The following is a 20,536-nucleotide window of genomic DNA, read 5'->3' on the forward strand; positions in this document are numbered from 1 at the left end:
TTTTATTCCCACCCATGGCAGTTCTGGATGTTTTGTGTGCGTTTCGATGTCTGTGTCGGGAGCACTACATTTTAGGCTAGTCAAACTCAGTACATTTCAAATGCCCTACTTTGGCAATCCTGCTGATGTCATTCATTGTGAAATACACCTTTGGAAAAGGAGTTCTCCAGTAATCCCTGTGGTGCATCCTATAACAGCTCCATGCTGTAGTGTGATATAGACCTCTGTTAGGGGTTCTATACCCACACATGTCGGTTGTGGATGTTTTGTGTGTGTTCCAATGTCTGTGTAGGGAGCAATGTATTTTAGCCTAGCCACACTCACTACAATTCGAATGTCTTACTTTGGCAATCCTGCTGATGTCATCCAATGTGATACACACCTTTGGGGAAGGAGTACTCTAGTAATTTCCATGGCGCATACTATAACTGTGTAGCGCTGTAGTGTAATAAACTAGATAGGTAGGGGTTCTACTACCAGACATGACAGGTGTGTGTGTGTGTGTGTGTGTGTGTGTGTGTGTGTGTGTGTGTGTGTGTTTGTATCTTGTGTGACACCTGGGCCCAATGTGGAGTGGATTTTGCCAATTTCTTATATGGTGGCCCTAATATATATCACAATGTCCACCGTACAGGGATAACGGATGTGAAATAGCCAAGAGGCTGGGGTGCAAATCCATACCAATACATGTGATATCAAGGCAAGGCAATCACAGTTAGCAACCCCAGTATTACCCTGAGCACACTCTCTACCCATGTCTCAAACACACGCACACATATGCCTAGGCAACAACCAATATGTGGGTAGTACACTGCATATTGGCCACTGATAGTAACTATGGAGTGATCACAGTGGGCTACAGAGGGCATGGCACCCTGTCCATCTGTCCAATAGGCATGTTTATGCAGACAGTGCATCTTTCCCATGTTCCCCACTGGACACCTGCAACACCTCTGGTGCCATCACATGTAATCCACAAAGGACATACCATGCCTGAAAACATGCCCTGTATGAACAGATGCCACTAACACCAAGGAATGCCATTAGCATGCTATCAATATAGGTGCAGGGTAAACCTGCTGTCCATTACCAGTTCCCACCTCAGGTGGCCAAGACTGACACATCTGATGATAATCTATGTACACAACATGGGCCAGACACCCCAGGTACAGTTCCACATGTCACTACATATGCATGTGGGAGGTATGCACATCCCAGACACCGTCCATGTCATGGACTAAGGAACACATACATGGTAAGTGATGCACAGCATTGGCCACACACAGTAGTCACCCAGGTGACTGGATGGGGAATACAGTACCCACCTGTGTGGGCAAATGCAAAAACTATAACCGTGAGCCACAATGCAGACCATTGACATGTGGCCTGATGTCAAGGAATACCCATCACCTAGCCTTATATAGCCATCTGGCACAGTCAACCACCACACACCCATGCAGAAATGCACCCATGCATATCAGTACTGGCACCATGTGTGTTTGTGTGTGTGTTGCATGATGCATATGATCACATACACACTCACTACAACCCCCACTGGCATACTGAAGCATGCTGTCTGATGTCAGAAACCTCCCCATACCCTTTGCCCATATAACCTCCGTATGACCCGTGAGGTGCATGTGATACCTGCACAATAATGTGTTGTGGCAATCTCACTAGTGGTAGTTGTAATCCTGGCCCTGCCAAGTGTGTCAGTGGGTGTGCGTCCTTGTGGGAGTGTGGCTGTGTTGACTCTGGCACCTGTTCATGCAGACAGGCACATGTACTTCACCTATCATATAGCTACCATATCTCTGTTGCAGATATCACTCACCATCACATATATGTTCTGAGGGCTCCATAGCAGGTAACCTATGTGGCGCATCCAATAACTGCATGGAACTGTGATAGCATTACATAATTGTCAGGGGTTTGATACCTTTTGCTGGTAGGTGTGTGACACAGACATGCTTAAGTTTTACTCTCCCACCCCTCACTGACTTGTCTTTGCCTCTGTTTGCCTCTCTCACTCCCTCACTGGTGGATGTGGAGACCTACACCTGCTTTGCTTAGGCAGCAGCATGTGCATTTTAGGTAATGCTCATTATCAGCTGATGGCCTCTGTACGAATTGCAGCCCTCAAAAGCTGATTGCATGTGGAACAGCTGTGGTAACATTCCCATAACCAATTGCATGGAAACATACTCCAATATCTAGGAACATCATGTTGGTGTTGGGCCTTTTCATTACTGTGAGCAGGAACTCGATCTGTTGTTTGGCAAACAGCATCTCAGATGGATTGGGGATTTACCTTTGACAACATACACTGTAGAAACAGGCCAATACACAGGCAGGGGATGTGCCTGACCTGACTACAGACTGTAAGTGCTGCTATACTGCATTCAGAGTAATGTTGGTTTAGCAGGGTGTGTGTGGATATGGCTATCCTACATGTATTAATACCTGCCATGTCAGTTCTAGTTTATGAGGACTCCCCATCTGTAGGGTCATCTGCAGACTGGGCAGTGTGGGGTGCCTTTGGTTTCATGTGTTGCTCACAGAGCATTTATCTATAAATTGCAGAAGGTAGTGTGAGGATTGCAGTCTGTAGATGGTGAAAGCCGTGACAGTTACTGACTTCATATCCCTCATTGGACATATGTTGTGACAAACCCTGTTACAACAGTACATGCATGATGTTATCACAGCAACATGTCAATATTGGCCCTATGTATGTGCCTCCAGCCACAACTCTGTCAACCTTTGTACATATGTCATGCATTAAGAGTGCATATGTGCTGTACACCATGATTAGTGTCATCATATATGATAACAAGCCAGTGAGATATCAGACTGCTACACATGTTATGTACAGTAGGGGTTATATTTCATGACATAACCTGGACATTCTTTGGTTGTTTGTACAGTACTGAGGTATGTGTACTTATGGTGAATGTCAACAGTGTGTGTACTGTTAATATGTGCCTTGGCCTGTGTACAGACTATGGTAGATGTCATCATTCTAGGTCCCGTCCTATCTGATGCTACATGTTGCTCCACTGTATGTTACCGTATAGGCTTACATGTTTGTAGGGCCATACACACACATGTCCCATACCACAGACAAGCATCAGGCCATACTGTGTAGTGGCCCAGTATATGTAGTGTTAGTGTGTGAGTGGCACATATGAGGATGGTGTTGGACAGATAGTCCATATACTGTAATATTATGCTAGCTTATCATATGTGGCTGTGGCTATGTTCACATTGGTTGTGGTTATGCACTTTCACACAGGTGTAGCTTACCCTGTACTGTGACATGCCTGTAGAGCCTGCTATATATGCAGGTACATTTGCATTCCCCATAGGAGATGCAGGCCAGTGTTGAGCCAGTCTGCCTGTAGCCTGCACAGTGCTTTGTTACATGCCTAGCAGCTTCATGTACTTACCCAGTGAGATGTCATGTCCAGATACTTGCCAGATGTACTGCTGCCGGGCCTCCCTTAGCAGTCATGTATGTCACACAGAGCGGTGGGATGCTGTACAGATGTATGTCAATATCTAGTGGGTAGTATGTCGCCATGGCACCTCTGTACCAGCAGTTATTATATGTCAGGACAGACAATGTATGTCAATATCTAGTGGGTAGTATGTGGCCATGGCACCTCTGTACCAGCAGTTATTATATGTCAGGACAGACAGGGGTGTGTGAATGCATAACCTATGGGGGCAAATGAGTGATTAAGGCACTTTTGAGCAGTTGTAAGTGGGTTTGTGCGATGGTAAGCACTGCTAACCTGCCGTTACATCTGCTTACATAGAGTTAGCTTTAGAATCCCTTAGCCAGTTTAGGCATTGCTTACTGCTGCACAAACAGGCTTAAGGCCACTTACTAGTGCTTAAATATGCTTACTACTGCTTATTTGTGCTTACACCTGCTTACTAGTGCCTTATTCATTATGACACCGGCACCTCACATGTGGATTTACTGCAGTACTCCAATTCATAAATATATGTTATTTAGTGGGTTATGCAACAAAAATATTGGTCATAACATGCTTTGCCATGTAAAATGGAATGTGCTGCAGTGGGACTCGAACCGGGAATGCCTGCTCATAAGGCGAATGCTCTGCCCACTTCACTACTGCTATGCTACTTAATTTGCATAATTCTTCCTTGTTATCCTCTTTAGCCTTTTAAGCTGCTTTAACCGTAGCCAAGTGATGGGCACACCCGCGCACCTATGGTTAACTGTAATCGGATTTTTAAAGAAAAAAAAGTGTTTCTTATTTTATTTCTACATTCTGTTGTTGTTATATACAAGGGGGACTGTTGGTGGGGATATGCGGTCACCAGAGAGCGGTCTTGCTCATTGCATACCCCTCTCTGCTGTTCAACATTGCAGGGGCATGTTTATTCTGAGAGCACTGCTCTCAGACATGCCTCCTGCACTCTTATACGTTCCGTGTAAGCCTAGGAGCTCGGGCAGCGCGCATCATTAATATGTATGGCGCACTACCGTCCTGCTCCTAAATGGTCGCTTCCGTGCAGGACTAAGCTAGATCTGCACGGAAGATTAGTAAATCCAGGGGTAGGTTTCACCTAAATAGCTTCTTTGGTGCAGTGATCTAACCAATTACATTCTGTAATTTTTTTATATTGTTCCAGAAGATCAGTTGACCTCAAACATGCAAATACCTTGGTCAAACAATTCCGTGAAAATTCTATAATCATATAATTATTATGTGTTGTTGCAGATCCACAAGATAATAGTAAATAAAAATAAAAATGTTTTAAAGTAAATAAGCTCAATTAGAATATAACACATGCCACCAACAAGGAAACATAATCCTGCATTCTTTAACACATTTTGTCCCTTGCCTGATTTCTACCTTTCTTTTTGTTCTGTTTCTGGTTGTTTTGCTTCCTAGCTGAGGTTGCAATTATGGGTATAAAGTACAGCCTTTTAGGACTTGCTAATACTATCCCTTTTCTTTTTCCATTGAAACAGAACAGTCATATCCGATGCTTCTATTTCCTCCCTTGCTTTGTTATTTGTTAGCAGTTTTATTACTGCATTGTTTTTCTTTCACTAAAGCAAAGCCAATTTTCCCTACCACTTTTCTTCGTGTTTCTCTACATAGCAGCATTAAACTATTTGTGTAGCCATGGTCTGATCACCATGATACTCTTAAGTTAGTTATATACACTTTCCTATTTCTCAGTTTTCAAATAAGTCTCTATCTGAACTGCGGATCTCTGTTGGAGTAAAATAATAGTATAATCTGTTTTATTAAGTTAATATTTTAGTATGCTGTCTACCATTCCCATTTCAGTAGTATGACTTTTATTTTTTCCTTATTACATTTCTTTTTGCCTTCTCATCAGTTATTAGTACTAACTGTAGCATTAGAAGAATGTTCAGAAACTCCCTTCATACCATTTTCCACTGTCTCACTCCTACAGTTTTAATAAAATGTGCTTGTCTATTAGGCAACATTCTGAGGATATGTAGACTCTAACCATGTTTCTGTTCGTGCCTTCTACCTAATATCTTGTCATATGCCACCTACCTTGGGTGTCTACTTTAATGATTTTTACATTTTTATCTAATTGTTTCATCATGTGCTTCTTTGCTTGCAGCCCTTTAAACTGAAACCATTGGTTTGCATTCCTACAAGGTGAATTATGCATACTATGCTGCTAATAAATGCATTTCTTTTTACCTCTAACCTGTTTCTGTGTGCTCCTTATATATGCTTATGTATATGTCTTTGTATAATTTACCTTGTATAACTTAATATTTTTTAATCATAACAGAAAAACATCTCCTAGCCCCATAATTTTCAACATTTATACCTTTTTTATTTCCATGTCTCATCAAGTGCTTTCATGATTCAAAAGATTTTTAACAAAAATCCTGTTATTCAATGTAGAAAAACTATTTCAAGCATTGTTTAATTTTCAGTATGCTTTGCAACCTTAGTTTTCTTTGTTTTTTTTTCAGGTCTCGCCTCCAGTACAAGCTTCTGGATATTTGTTTTTATTCTATTTCCTCCTTGTTTGCACTAATTGCATGTTTTATTTTTCACTTTAGATTCATCTGTCTTTTCATTGTTTGCATGATTTCATGCTACTTTTTAGCATTGTCTCTTTTTACCACTTGGTCTCTAACTGAATGTATTAGGCTTTCACTCACTTAAGTTCCGTGTTTGTGAAATTTGCAGGTCGAGGCCAATCGTCATCCCTTTTGCTAGCTGAGATACATTATAACTCGTGTTCATTTGTCAGGTAACTAGCTTTTTTATTTGCTTTTATCACCATGACCATTTTATTTGCACTTATTTATTTATGCATTTATTTGTTCATTAATTAATTAGCCAGTGAAATGTCTGTAGGATGCCTCATTTATATTGCAGCAGTACCATGCTTATTTTTGTTGTTATGTGATCAGATAGTGTGAAAAGAGAACTTTATGTACTGATTTACTTATTTATTTGTTTCAAGACAGAAAACCACCAATATATGTCAATATCCAAGTCCACAGAATAATATAAAACAAGCGATAATTCCTAAAAAAAGATGCGTAGACTCAGATGTAGCAGAAGGATCTACATATCTTTTTTTAGGAATTATTTATTTGTTTATTCGCTTGATTGGGTTTTTTTGTGTTTGTTAACCCAGAAGGTACAATAGGCCGAGTCCATTTTCAATGAAGGTCTACAGAGAAAGCTTTACAACAATATCATATTATGAGACAAGCACTAGTACATTGCAATATTGTAAACTAAAAATACTAGAGACAAACATTACAAGCATTGTAAGTTCATTCAATGAATATACATCATGCATGACATTCTAAGTCTGAGTTAGGTAGAGACAGGTTAGTAAAACTGTATAAACTAAATATTTAACATCATGCTAACATTAACACATAAAACTAGTGTGTACAGCAGCAAATATGTCTCAAAACAAGGATTACATGGTCATTTTAGACAGACAAATTTATAAAAAACAAGAAACTGACAGACATATTCAGGATCATGCAATTAAAATGGGTAATATTTTGGAGTGGCAGGGCTTTCGAGGAATTTGTATCAGTTCAGTAAAACACAATTAAATTTGAACATGTTCTTGCAAAATTAATATATCGACTGACTGATCCAGCAAATAAATTAATAAACCACAAAAGCAGTACTTTTGCAAGGAATGCAAGCCGCTTTGCACCCCAAGTGTGGGGGTCTACTTCCCCACATCCAGTTGACTCTAAATATACTAACTTTAATACTGCAAAACGGTGTGGATAATCCAGTGCTTGCTGATCTTGCCCTAAACTGCTCACGCCCCTTTTGATGATATAGGAACTGACAAAACATGTAGCTGATTCTGTTGCAATGAAAGAAACATTATATTGGAATAAATGAATGAATGAACTCCCTTCCAAAGTATTTCAACAAATGTGTATATAGAAAACGTAAATACAATATATGCAATGTACACAATGAATATGTGGCACAGTGAGACGAATGGGTAGAGATGATGAGAATGTAGTGGACAATGGTCACATTGTAAAAGATAATTAGACAGGAGAAAAGCCATAAAGAAAGAAGCTGGGTGTCAGAATGTGGTGTTGTATAAAGCATAGCACAGGATGGTATAGAGAAAGAAAAACAAGTCAGAGAATTAGAGATGTATGGAGGCAGGAAATGTAAGAGGTAATAGGAAAGAAGCTGTGCTGGACTGAGCACTTCATCTTAGGTGCAATTTTTTTTTTTTATAAAATTGATCAAATAAATGACTAAATGATGACTTCTTATATGTGCGGTGCTCAGTAGTAAAATTGCTTCAAAGTATGTGGTTAACCCCTGTGAGTTTCATTAGGGCATACTATATGCAAAAGAAAAAGTGCTGACAATATTTTCAATTTTAAAGAAAGTCATTGATCTGTTAATATGTAAGTTAAGAAAATTGAAAGAATATAAGCCATCCATGGCATCATGATCTGCATAATAGAACTGTATTTTTTTTCTGGTAAGTAGCATTCATTTGAATAAGGGATATCTGTGACTTTTTTACTTTAACTAAATGCAGTTATGTAAACAGATTCAACTGTTGCTCTGTAATATATTTTTTCATTATCCTTCCATCATCCTGTTACTTTAATTAGATATTTACAGGTAAATAGAGGGACAGACAGATAGAGGATATATAGATATCTTAATGTTAACTCTATTTGTAAGGGGGACTGCCACCTCCCCTTAACTCCTCTGCACCTAGAATGTTTTAAAGTTGGTGTTTGAGGGATTAAGGGGGTAATAGTTCACTTTTCAAATAGAATTGACAGAAAATAGACACTTCATGACTTCCCAAAATATATTATATGGTATTTAGTGTTGTCGCCTCACAGTAAGACGCTGTCCGGTTCAATTCTCAGCTAGAGCGTCTTCTGTGTGGAGACATGCGTGAATGGGCGTACCTTCATTGAAGGTTGTGCATCAGGCCTGGCAAGCTGGTATGTAAAAAATCACCTGCCAATCATTAGTGGACCGGAGTTCCACTGTGGTGACCTCTAACCAGGAAAAAGCCGAAAGACACAAACAAAAGTGTAGCTTGGTAACTGCTAACATGGGACCTGTCAGATAACAGTACATTAATCAAACTACCTGCTGCCGGATAATGTTGACAGGTATGGCAAAACACTTAATGGGTTCAGTGACTTGCAAGAATGCCTCAGTAAAGACATGTTGACATTTGAATAAACAACATATTTAGTCACATTTACTTGATTGCTTGCAGAAATTCTTTTACTCCTTTGCTTCCCATTGTTACAGCTCAAAACTAAGTGTCCTAAACTTTTAAAATAATACAAATATAAAGACTCTACCCTACAAATGCACTTCCAGAATAACACCAAACTACAACTATAGCAAGGCATCCCACTCCTCAATGTAAATTATGGCAAAATGCAAAACAATCTGATTCAAACTGAAATGTTGCACAAATGACCAGCACCACATCACAGCTTCAAATGACACTGGGAGGAACTTCTGAAATGTAGTATTACTTACCCCCTGTCTAGTCACAGTGATCAGCTAACATGTGCAAGATAATTCAGATATCCTCCTTAACTGCATTGCAAACTACCAAAAGGAGAGACAGGAAGAGGATAGGCATGAAAAGGAGGTGAAAACCTGTTCCGAAAGGAAAAAAAAACTTCACTAAGACACACAGGTGACTGCTTTGACTGCCAATTTACAAGTCTGTCTTGTGGGTAGGTCAGATTCATAAACAGAACAGGGACTGTCAGCATGCAGATCAGCATGTTGAGACAGCAGCAACAGCAATCTGCCCTTTCATTTGGGGCATCCAATTCAAACTGGGCCACCTGATAGATTTGTCTTTGCCTTACTGGCTGCCACATTTCCTTGTCAATACGATGCATTCCTAAAAAATGCTACCACTTTCACAAAATGTCAAATGTCCTATTAATTTCTATAAAAGTCGAATAGGGCAGGAAAAGTTGTGGATAGCAATTAATAAAGAGCTGAAGGATTTTATTTGGGAAGGGAAGATGGCAAGAGTCAAGTAGGATAAGCTTATTCTTCCAATATAACAGGGCGGATTGGGATTACCCGAGTTAAAGGGGTATTTCAGAGCAACACAGTTAAGGCTCCTATACATAGCACAAGCAGAACACTATAATTCAAAGAGGAAAGAGATGATGATGAAATGGGGGGAAGCTCAAGTAACAGGGAGAGAGTGGATTTTGGATGCAGACCTTTAAGGAGAACAACAATAATAAGAACGAAGCCAACACAGGAATGGAGAAAAGAGATTCTGCCAATAGGGGTGACTGCAGTTAGGGATACAGGCAAGAGGGGATAGGAATGTATTGGAGAAAACTGGCAAAGGAACCAAGGTAGAATCTAGAACAGAAGTTGCTATTAAGAAAGGAATAATTAGTAGAGCATATAAAATATTGCATAATAACTATAAGAATCGATCAGAGGAGGTTAGGAAGGACTGGGAAGAGAGATTAGATAAGCAATTCACAAAGAAACAATGGGGGGATATATATATGTCTCCCAAATATGCAGCGAAATCTAGAAGATTTCGGATCCTTGCCTGGAAGTGCTTACGTAGGTATTTTTATACCCCAAGCAGACTTCAAAGAATTTTTCCTCAGGTAGACAGCAAATGTTGGAGGTTTGATGGGGCAGAAAGAGGTAACTGGGAATATATTTTCTGGGAGTGTAATGAGTTGGTAGACTTTAAAGATTCCCTATACACTGCTCTGTCAGTGATGCTGGGTGAGCGATTTGGCATGACTAGGGAAATTATTTTCTCAAGCTATAATCCAAACTCGGAATTGCCTAGACATAGTAAGCCCTTGCTGAGTCTATGATGGCTGCCAAAAAAGCAATTACTAGAAAATGGAAATCAAAGTCTAAATCAACTTTTGTAGAAGTAGTGAAGATAGTAACAGAGTTAAAACAATTGGAACTGGAATCTTTAGAAAAGGGTAGGAGCAAATTACATAAGAAAAATAGGAACTGTGGGATCAATACATGCAGAGGAGGAATGAGGTTTAAAAGAAGGCAGGATTTGAACGAGCTATGTAATAGGTTCATAGGTTCATAGCTGTGACTAGGCTAATGGCCCTGGAGCCTTTACAAGCCTAGCCCATAGGATTAATCTGGTATCGTGCCACCCGACCTTAGTTCTCAGTGCCTCTGTCGAGTAGAGCCACTGGAGTGATCCCCGGGGTGAATTTTCTATTTCCCATCCACTCATCAAGATTTCTCTTGAAGAGGGCAAGTGAGGTGCTCTGTTTGACATGTATGGGAAGTCTATTCCATAGCATGGACAGTCTCTGGGTTATGAACCTGTCCCTCCAACTTATTCTGTTGATTGTGGCAATGAGGTTGAGGTCTCTGGAGCATGTGGTGCAAAGGGTGTGATGCCCGTGCCCTGGCCCAGCAATCAAGGAGCCTCAATCCTCACCACTGACACCAGAGAGGGCGACTCTTAGAAGAGAAAAGGATAACTAATACACACAGTAAAGTACAATTTCCCTTAAGTGCACGCAGAGATCACAGTCAGTCTGGGGCTGGTTGCTCCCTTGCTCACCAGGTCCCCAATAAGACTCCCCACTGGCACAGCTATAGGGTCCAGGTCTCAGCCTAGCTGGGCAATCTAAAACTTCCAGTACCCTCTCTGTCCAACCAGTGCTTCGTGTCCTTGCCCAATTAGCTGACACAACACACACACACACTTTGAGAAGAGGTTATACAACCACACAGACCCTCCTGGGAAAAGGCTGGCACAGGTTCTCCAGCTGTGCCCCTATTACCCAGACCATACGGTAGCAATTCCTGCTACCACCCAGCTAATAATTATAAGCTACTAAAAGACCCTTAAAAGGGTGTCCAATTATTACTGTGCAATATTATAATCCAATGGTAGTATGACTAAACAGTCAAGGCTTAATTTGGAGTGACTTAGGCAGTAAAATCTGTAAATATGTAATGTACTTTAGAGATTAAATTATCTCTACATAAACCAGCCACAGGTAAGGGTTTTAAAATATTTAATAATAAATAATTAAAACACAAGACAAAACTACTACAGTACAATGCTACTCAAGTTCAGAGATTACACAGAAACTTAAAACAATATGGTAGGAAAGATCTGGTGCCAAAGAAAAATATTTAGTCTAACTTTCTTCTAAGTTGAACTATTCCTAAGAGAAATCACAGTGCTATAATCCTACTTGCATACATAAATCATAAGCAGTGCTGGGTTAGATGTCCAAGATCAAAATGCTTCTTAGTCTCTCACCCCGCAATAGTTTTTAAACACCAACCAACAGCTCTCTAAGGCCCTCCCAAATTACATCATTTTGACACTTAGTCTGGAGTTCCCAGGCTACAAACTGCATTATTTAGCAAGCTAACACCTGCTCAGGAGACTACAACAATAAAAGGCATTTCACATATACACTCTAGCAGAAACCAGAGCAATAAAGCCCCTTCCCCATGTAAATTCTGGCCCTTAACTTTAACCTTACAACAATGGGCATGAAACCTTCATCCAGATTCACTGGAGCTGGCTTGTAAAACATCAAAGAGATTCATAAGATCTTTTCAACTTCAAAGGACACATTTGAAATGCTTGGCTTGGTTTTCCTTACAGCAGATGGCAATATTGCAACAATCTTGAAGTACACATTTTACACTGTTTTATTTCATTTATAAACACAAGCCTGTATTTTACATTTATTTATACAATTGATATAATTATGTATCAAATTCTATTTGACTAGGCTGGCAGCCTTCACCCATCTTCCTCTAATCTTCACATCTCTCCCCCCTCCCAGGGAACTCAGGGAAGTTTTTCAAGTGCCCCTTGAGAAACATCGCTTGAGAGTGTCAGGTCTGTCTGGGTGTACTTCACCCCATTCCCTGTCTTGAAAGCCCAGCTGCATTGGCATTGCTACTCTCACTGCAGTGCTGCACTGACATATCATATGCTTGCAACCCCAGGCTCCATCTTAGCAACTTGGCATTTTGCTGACTGGCTCTGTTTAACCATGTTAGAGGGTTGTGATCTGACATCACAATGAATTTTCTTCCATACAGATAAGGCTGATGTTTTTGTAGTGCCCACACTATGGCTAGACATTCCTTTTCTACCACTGCATAGCATTCCTCCCTGAGTTGGAGCCTATGACTGAGATAAACCACTGGGTGCTCTTCTCCCTCTAAAGAAATCTGGCTAAGTACAGCCCCCACTCCATAGTTTGAAGCATCCTCCTGCACAACAAATTTCTTTGCTATAGTCTGGACTGGCTAACATAAGGGGTCCTCCCAAAGCTTCTTTAAGCTTCTGAAATGCTGCTCACATGCTAGGGTCCACACTACCTTATCTGGCCTGTTGTTCCTTTTCAGGTCTGTGAGGGGAGCAGCTATGGTACTATAATTGGGAACAAACTTTCTGTAGTACCCTGCTGTCCCTAAGAATGCCCTCACCTGCTTTTTGGTAACAGGTGCAGGCCATGCCTGAATGGCTTCCACTTTGGCAGGTTCTGATCTTATCTTACCACTACCCACTCTATGCCCTAGGTAGGAGACCTCTGCCATACCCACCTGACATTTGCTCGGCTTAATGGTCAACATTGCCCTCTGTAGTCTGTCCAGCACCTCCCTGACATGCTGAAGGTTCTCTTGCCAGGAATGGCTGTAGATAGCAATATCATCCATGTAAGCAAGGGCAAACCCTCCTGCTCCTGCTAAGATATGATCTGTCAGCCTCTGGAAAGTCACTGAGGTATTCTTCATCCCAAAGGGCATCTTTGTGAACTTATACAAGCCAAAAGGAGTCACGAAGGCTGACTTCTTTCTAGCACTGGGAGTCAAAGGCACCTGTCAGTAACCCTTGGTAAGATCAATGGTTGTAAGATACTTAGCCCCACCCAGCTGCTCTAGGGCCTCATCTGTCCTACGCATGGGGTAAGCGTCTCTGTGTGACTATTTAATTTCCTGTAATCCACACAGAACCTGGTGCTGCCATCCTTCTTTGGTACCAGCACCACTGGGGAGACCCAGGGACTGTTGGACTCCTGAATCACCCCTAGTTCCAACATCTCCTGTACCTCTTCCCTTAGAGTCTGTTTGACTCTCTCAGGCACCCTATAAGGGGCCTTCCTGATAGGCCTTTGGGGTCCTGTATCCACCTGGTGCTGCACTAGGTGGGTGCTCCCTGGTTTCCTGGTGAACATGCCCCCAAACTCCTGCAACACTGCTCGGATTTCTCGAACCTGGGTAGGAGATAGCTGATGGGACATTGCTACCCCTTCCACTGAGGTGTCAGCCCGAGCCTCACTGAGGAGATCAGTCACAAGATCTCTCCCAGACTCCTCCTGCAATCCACTGCAGATGCTCAGCACAAGGGCCTTCCTATCATGGTAAGGTTTCAGCATGTTAACATGGTAGAATTTGTGCCCCTGCAATCTACCTAGCACTTCTACCATGTAGTTAACACCACTTACCTTTCTTACCACCTTGTAGGGTCCCTCCCAAGCTGCTTGCAGCTTGTTGTGTCTGACAGGAATGGGAACCAGTACCTGCTGCCCCACAGCATACTCTCTAGCTCGAGCATTCCTGTCATACCACACCTTTTTCTGTTGTTGGGCTTCTGCCAGGTTCTCCTGGGCCAAACCCATGAGTTCCCTGAGCCTTGTCCTGAGGGTTAGGATGTATGCCACAACAGACTCCTTGTGAGACTCACACTCACCTTCCCACTCATCTCAAATTAAATCTAGAGGTCCCCTCACCCTATGCCCATACAGCAGCTCAAAGGGTGAAAAACCTGTGGATTCCTGGGGAACCTCTCTGCAAGCAAACAACAGATGGAGCAAATATTTGTCCCACTCCCTCTTAAACTGATCTGCAAATGCCCGTAGCATGGACTTGATTGTAGAGTTTAACCTCTCAACAAGACCATTAGTCTGGGGATGGTAGGGGGTGGTCATCATGTGCTTCACCCCACAGGACTTCCACAGACAAGCCAGCAGGTCTGACATCAAATTGGCACCTCTGTCAGACAGTATTTCCTTTGGGAAACCTACCCTGCTGAAAATCTCTAGCAAAGCATTTGCCACCTTCTCTGCCTCAATGGAGGACAAAGCCACTGCCTCAGGGTATCGTGTAGCATAATTTACAATCACTAGGATATACTTTTTCCCTGTAAAACGTGGGGTACTCAGAGGACCCACAATATCCATAGCTACCCTCTGAAATGGCTCCTCAATCACAGGCAAAGGCATCAAAGGAGCTCTCACCTTGTCTCCTGCCTTGCCTACCTTTTGGTACTGCTCACAGGTCCTGCCCTGTTACATCTCTGGAAATTCCAGGCCAATAGAAGTTTTGCATAATATGCCTCTTTGTATGTTTTATGCCCATATGACCTGCAAAGGGAATATCATGGGCTATGGCTGGAAGCTCCAGATAGTAAGGTCTAGGCACTACCAACTGCTGTATTCTCTCACCTTCTAGCCATCCCTCAGGGGTCCACTCTCTGTACAGTAACCCTTTGTTCAAGTATACAGATTCCCCCTTCCCTTGAGAATCAGGTGCCTCCATAGCTACCTGCCTCAGGCCTTGCAATGTAGGGTCTGAGAGCTGAGCCTGTCATAACTCCCTCCTTGTGACCCTTCCCAGCTCCCCTTCCACTGGAAGTCTGGCATCCTCTGACAGTGGTGCCTCACTGTCAGCCTGGGTATTACTACTCACCTCTACCTTTGCAGTCACTCTGTCCAAGGGACATCAGTACCCACAAGCAACTGTGGCTCACCTTCAGTCTCACTGCTACAGAGCAGCTCCCTCCCTGAGGTAACCACCTCAGCAGTCCTGGCTGCATGTGTGCAGTCTGGGTCTCCCACAGGCTGCCAGACTTACATGCTTGTCTCCAAGCCTGACTGCATGTGACTGCACAAGCGCAGGGTACTGCACTATCAAAATCATTCCCTATCAGGACATCTGCAGGTATATCCTCAAACACACCTACTTGCTGGCTTCCTTTTCCACCCTCCCAGTCAAGGTGAACATTAGCCAAAGGTATTTGGAATGGGATCCGCTCCTAAAGCCCTGACTGGAGTAGACTGCCCAGGCAAGTAGAGCTCCTCTGTAACCAGTGCAGGCTTTACAATGGTTATATCAGAGGCTGTGTGTCTCTTAGCAATGGCCTCTTTGCCATTCACTACAACAGGATATAACCTCTGGTGGTAGTTTGGTACCCTTGTTGTCCCAAGACAAGCCACTATTGGCATTTTGTCTTTCCCATTTACTGGCTCTTTCACCTTTGGTTCCCCAACTTGCCTCCGTGGACATCTGTATGCCACATAGCCCCACTGGTTGCATTCAAAACATTTAACCCTAGCTCCTGGACATGTACTTGGACTAGTGGCTTCCCCTGCTACTGGCAGATTCTGTTGGGGCAGTCTGTACTGCCCACCATGGGTTCCTTTAGTCCCATGTGCAATACTTGGGTCCCTTTCCTGTGCAGGGCTGCCCTGCTTGCTAGGCATAGGTCTCCCTTCTTCCCCAACTCCTCTAAAGTAGCACACTATCAGCTAACCAGATCCTCATGTCCTCAGGCAAAGTGCTAAGGGCTTGTTCCCTTACCAAAAGGTCTGCCAGCCCTTCAAAAGTGGTGACCTGGCATCTACTCAACCAGCTATAAAAATAAGTGCTCAGTTCAGCAACATATTCACATACATTTTCATCTGCCTTGCGTCTATGCTCATAAAACCTTTTCCTATACATTTCAGGTGTTAGCTTAAAACATTCCAACAAGTGTGTTTTTACAGCAGTATAATCAAAACAGTCAGTGTCATGTATTTTTGCTAAAGAAGTTACAGCTTTCCCATGGAGTAAGGGAGTCCGGAACCGTACTCAGAGCCCTTGGTCAACTTCATGCTGTTTACATACCCGCTCAAACATATGAATGAAGCTATCAAAATTATCTCCCTCTTTAAACTGTGGAAGAAATTTACTGACCTTTTGTGCTTCCGGGGTCCGGTTACTCCCTTCCCCATTACCTACATGACTCTGGCGAAGAGTCAGCATTTCCCTCTCATGCCTCCTCTGCCGTTCATTTTCCTGAGCTTGTAGACTCCTCATTTTCTCAGCTGCTTCTAGTTCCATATGCCTGGCCTCCAATTCAAGTCTCTTTAGCACCAGTTGGATTTTTAAGTCCACTGCAGAAAGGTTGAGCTGTCCATTCTCCGAGGAGGATATTGTATCTCCACTGTCAGTCTGATTGTCCTCCAGGCTGCTGTTTTCTGATGCAGCTGTAACCAAGACTGCAATCAGGTCTGCCTTAGTCGGGTTTCCATGCACCAGTTGCCTAGCCTGGCACATCTCCGCCAACTGTCTCCTTGTCAGCTTTCCATACTCCTCTGCTAACATGCTGCCTGCTCACCCTGACTAACACTAAGCTAACAAAAGAAATAAAACAATTGTGATCTGAACTCTGAGTACACACTGCATGGCTGTTTTAGAGTACAAAACACTTTTAGAGATCACTGTACATAAGCTACAGGAATTCGCTCTACCCACACCACTACAAGTCAATTAGTGTTTGCCAACTAATCAATATGTGATGTGGATCCCACCACAGCAAACCAATATATGATAGGATATTCCAACCACTGCCACCAATATGGGATAGGATAACCCACCACTGCCACCAATATGTGACACTCGTGCCCTGTCCCAGCAATCAAGGAGCCTCAATCCTCACCGCTGACACCAGAGAGGGTGACTCCTAAAAGAGGAAAGGATAACTAATACACACAGTAAAGTACAATTTCCCTTAAGTGCACACAGAGATCACAGTCAGTCTGGGGTTGGTTGCTCCCTTGCTCACCAGGTCCCAAATAAGACTCCCCACTGGCACAGCTATAGGGTCCAGATCTCAGCCTTGCTGGGCAAGCTAAAACTTCCAGTACCCTCTCTGTCCAAACAGTGCTTAATGTCACCGCCCAAGTAGCTGACACAACACACACACACATTGAGAAGAGGTTATACAACCACACAGACCCTCCTGGGAAAAGGCTGGCACAGGTTCTCCAGCTGTGCCCCTATTACCCAGACCATATGGTAGTAATTCCTACCACCACCCAGCTAATAATTATCAGCTACTAAAAGGCCCTTAAAAGGGTGTCCAATTATTACTGTGCAATATTATAATCCAATGCTAGTATGACTAAACAGTCAAGGCTTAATATGGAGTGACAGACAGTAAAATCTGTAAATATGTAATGTACTTTAGAGGTTAAATTATCTCTACATAAACCAGCCACAGGTAAAGGTTTTAAAATATTTAATAATAAATAATTAAAACAATGGGCATGAAATCTTCATCCAGACTCACTGGAGCCGACTTGTAAAACATCAAAGAGATTCATAAGATCTTTTCAGCTTCAAAAGACACGTTTGAAATGCTTGGCTTGGTTTTCCTTACAGCAGATGGCAATATTGCAACAATCTTGAAGTACACATTTTACAGTGTCTTCTTTCATTAAAAAACACAAGCCTGTATTTTAGATTTATTTATACAATTGATAGAATTATCTATTAAATTTGATTTGACTAGGCTGGCAGCCTTCGCCCATCTTCCTCCAATCTTCACAAAGGGATCGGGGTTTCTTTAGATGTAGCATTTCTAACAGAGCTGGGTCAGACATGGCTTTGTACAGGGGCGGCCCGTGCTATCGGACTGCCGGACTGCAGCCCCCTCAAATCAAAAAGAAAATAAAAAATAGAAAAAAAATGTTTTTTAAATTTCGAGGACTTCGCACATGCGCAGTAGTCCCGACTACTGCGCATGCTCCTGGCAGTCCGGCAGTCCCCATAGGGGGACACAAGGAGACATCTGTGCACGTTAAATGTGCACAGACTCACTGGGAGAATATGTCGGGGCAGGACTGCAACAGCAGCAGTCAGGATTTAGGGACAGTCTTGCCGATCTCGGGAAGGAGTTTTTGGTTTTTGAATGCAGCAGGGATCTCGCGGGTCTTGCGCGGGCAGGACGTTAGCTGGATGGATATTATGGAGAATGGACAGGACAGGACAGGTAAGTGTATTGATGGAATATATGGTGTATGCTTGTATTTACTGTCTGAAATGTGTGGTGCTTGGTGCTTACATTGTGTGTGTGTGAAAATGCTCATGGTGGTGTGGTAGGGAATACCTCAGGCTTGAACCCTGTACCCTGTATGCAGGTGTTAAAGACTTGAGTTCCCTACCCACCACCATTTGTAAAACAAATTGCAGATTTTTGCCTCATATTTGATCTGATCTGTTCCTCATAATATCTGTGGTTTGTAAATGTTTTAATGCTTGATATTTGATGGTGTAGTAGTAGCATTGTTGCCTCACAGCTGCAGGTTGTCAGGTTTGATTCTTGGCTGGGGTTCCTTCTTTGTGGGGTCTGTATCCTCTCCCTGTGTTTGTGTGGGTTTGCTTTTGTGTCCTCCCATGTTACAAAGACATGTCTGCATTATTTCTTCCTGGGCCTCTGCTGAAAATTGTTTTTTTATTCCAAGTCAGACTGTCCTGATTAACAAATGTTAAATAAAATTGACAGGCATTTGAATTTCAGACTTCAGGTTTCTGAATGTTTAATTCCTTGCATAATTGATGGTGCAGTGGTAGTATTGTTGCCTCACAACTATAGGTTTTCTGGTTTGATTCTTGGTTGGGGTGGCTTCTCTGTGGAGTCTGCATCTCCTCCCTGTGTTTGTGTGGATTTGTTCTGGTGCCCTGCCATTTTTCAAAGACGTGTCTGCAGTTTTAATCCCTGCGTCTCTGCTGAAAATTGTTTTTGTTCTGTCCGCAGTAAAATTGACAGGCATTTGAATTTCAGACTTCAGGTTTCTGAATGTTTAATTCCTTGGTGCAGTGGTAGCATTGTTGTCTCACAGCTATAGGTTTTCTGGTTTGATTCTTGGTTGGGGTGGCTTCTGTGTGGAGTCTGCATCTCCTCCCTGTGTTTGTGTGGATTTGTTCTGGTGCCATGCCATTTTACAAAGACGTGTCTGCAGTTTTAATTCCTGCGTCTCTGCTGAAAATTGTTTTTGTTCTGTCCGCAGTAAAATTGATAGGCATTTGAATTTCAGACTTCAGGTTTCTGAATGTTTAATTCCTTGCGTAATTGATGGTGTAGTGGTAGTATTGTTGCCTCACAGCTATAGGTTTTCTGGTTTGATTCTTGGTTGGGGTGGCTTCTGTGTGGAGTCTGCATCTCTTCCCTGTGTTTGTGTGGATTTGCTCTGGTGCCCTGCCATTTTACAAAGACGTGTCTGCAGTTTTAATCCCTGCGTCTCTGCTGAAAATTGTTTTTGTTCTGTCCGCAGTAAAATTGACAGGCATTTGAATTTCAGACTTCGGGTTTCTGAATGTTTAATTCCTTGCATAATTGATGGTGCAGTGGTAGTATTGTTGCCTCACAGCTATAGGTTTTCTGGTTTGATTCTTGGTTGGGGTGGCTTCTGTGTGGAGTCTGCATCTCCTCCCTGTGTTTGTGTGAATTTGCTCTGGTGCCCTGCCATTTTACAAAGACGTGTCTGCAGTATTAATCCCTGCGTCTCTGCTGAAAATTGTTTTTGTTCTGTCCGCAGTAAAATTGACATGCATTTGAATTTCAGACTTCAGGTTTCTGAATGCGTAATTCCTTACATAATTGATGGTGCAGTGGTAGTATTGTTGCCTCACAGCTATAGGTTTTCTGGTTTGATTCTTGGTTGGGGTGGCTTCTGTGTGGAGTCTGCATCTCCTCCCTGTGTTTGTGTGGATTTGCTCTGATGCCCTGCCATTTTACAAAGACGTGTCTGCAGTATTAATCCCTGCGTCTCTGCTGAAAATTGTTTTTGTTCTGTCCGCAGTAAAATTGACCAGCATTTGAATTTCAAACTTCATGTTCTTCAGAATACATAGTAGCACAACCTTTCTTTCTAGCAATTTTCTAAGTT

This window comes from Protopterus annectens, chromosome 7.part1, assembly GCF_019279795.1.
Source record: "Protopterus annectens isolate FY-2018-M chromosome 7.part1, PAN1.0, whole genome shotgun sequence".
In the NCBI taxonomy this organism is placed as follows: domain Eukaryota; kingdom Metazoa; phylum Chordata; order Ceratodontiformes; family Protopteridae; genus Protopterus; species Protopterus annectens.